A 2,008-nucleotide genomic window follows, 5' to 3' on the forward strand; every position below is an offset into this window, starting at 1 on the left:
TTTCCAATAGAACTGAAGAAGATCCACTTATGCTTATGAGGCATTTGAAAAAAAAAAAAAAAGTATTCACTTTTTGAATTTAAGAGTAAAATTTTTGTTCTGGAAATGATTTTATATATAGTCATTGATTTTACCATTTATATACATCTTACAAACTATGGTCTTTATGTCAAAATATCTAAGATTAGAAAAAATGCATATTGAGTTAGATGAGTTGAAGATATCATATAAATGTCAACCGAAGAAATCAGAGCTTTCCCAGCAACACGTTAAATATATATTTCAGTATTTCAATGGTAATCAAGTACAATTCATTTCATCATATTGGAAATATATTCAACAGTCATTGTATTACCCAGAACATTTACATAGTATCATAAAAAAGTAAATCAACTGTGAAGAAATGAGAAATGACTCCACACTATATTCACTATATGTTTTCAGTCATGTGCTTTCTTGACAGTGTGTAGGTGCGGTTGTCTGGAGGCAATGATCTTCACACCACTGTGGAAAAACAGCAGAGTATTACAATCAGTACATACCAATGTAGTGCAAAGTCTGCAAAGAATGTTGTAAAAGATAAGTTTTGTTTGATCCTCTCAGCCAGCCAACTGCAACCACAGTGTGCAGTGAGGGTAATAATTAACAGGGTGCAAATGTGGCATGATCAGTGAAATAAATGTGACAATCTTAAAAATGAAGAAGCCAAAAGGCGTTCTTTTCAGTGATATAAAAGAACCATTTTTGCATCCTGTGAAGAATAATTCAAAGGTTGGTCCTTGAAAAAAACGTTGAGATATGCAAGTGTGAACATTCTTAAAGTTTAAATCACCACACATAACAGTTCTACACCATTTAAAGTTTTTTTGTGTAGAATCATATATCCAAGTCCAAAATCATTTAGAAACCTTTGTGTGTGTGAGACGGTATTATTAGTAGTATTTTTAGTTAATGTCTGATCTCTTAATGGATGTTACCTCTAGGTTATACTGATATTGGTTCTCTGTTTAAGTTGTTGGTCTTCCCCACTGGTTGTGTGTTCACATAGGAGACCATGGAGATAGAAGGCTGTTCTGCTGGAACTGTCCCGTTGGTGCCGTTCAGCCAAGAGTTTCCCACCTGCCCGCTGGATCTCCCACTTTTCCTAAAGGAATTTCTTAAACCATTCGAAAGACGGTTGGAGACTTTGCGCACAACACCTGAAATCCCCTTTTTTCTTTTATGCGGCATAACATCATCGTCCAACTCTGCAGGAGGCACCTCAATGTTACCAGTGTACCAGAACACCCACCATATCAGGCTCAGAAAAATTATCACAGATCCTGCATAGATCAAAAAGTCATGGAAGAAAATATCCCAAAACACACCAGACAAGAGGACCAGCAAACCAAAAATGTCATGGAACACAGCGAACCAAAATGCAAATTTACAACGACCAACTCCCTGAACACTTTTCTCCATGGTGATCTTTCTTCAATGTTGGATATTTCTCTCTTTTCTCCACTTCGAATATACCACTAGACTTCAAATACAATAATCAGAAATGACGAGGTAGACTGCGGCAGCACAGCTATCAATGGCAGACTGTGTAGGCATTCTGAGGGAAATATGACATTCTGTAAAAGTGGTCAAAGTACACTGTAAGGGATAAACCTTGGCAAGAGACAGCTGGTCAAATTACACCTTTATCTTGCCTTGTGGCATAAGAAATATTCCTACATACAAAAGTGCACAAAAAGTCGGCAGTGAAATTGTAGCTGAACAGGTAATTACACATACTAGAAATCAGAAATGATCAGGAAAGTTCTCATGTAGACACTTAAATGGAAATTCTAATGATTTAGGTTGTGTATAATTAAATTGCTGAGATGTAAACAAATCTATTCAGTGGTTTAAAATATTTAAAAAATCAGATTTGCCACTACTTTAGCATTACTGTTATTACTTATACTACCAACCATATTATATACACCGATCAGGCACAACGTTATGACCACCTCCTTGTTTC

General features: G+C 35.9%; 1 long non-coding RNA gene across 1 annotated transcript; it reads right to left on the reverse strand.

Moving 5' to 3' along the window:
• Positions 1–254: 254 nt before the first annotated feature.
• On the reverse strand, positions 255–1,611 carry LOC118809625. The gene is made up of 2 exons (XR_005007378.1): positions 978–1,611; positions 255–504 (listed from the first exon to the last, which is right to left on the reverse strand). It is a non-coding gene; the product is annotated as an uncharacterized LOC118809625 (long non-coding RNA).
• Between the last annotated feature and the right edge of the window lie 397 nt (positions 1,612–2,008).

The sequence above is a fragment of the Colossoma macropomum genome, unplaced genomic scaffold (genome assembly GCF_904425465.1).
Source record: "Colossoma macropomum unplaced genomic scaffold, Colossoma_macropomum, whole genome shotgun sequence".
Lineage (NCBI taxonomy): Eukaryota > Metazoa > Chordata > Actinopteri > Characiformes > Serrasalmidae > Colossoma > Colossoma macropomum.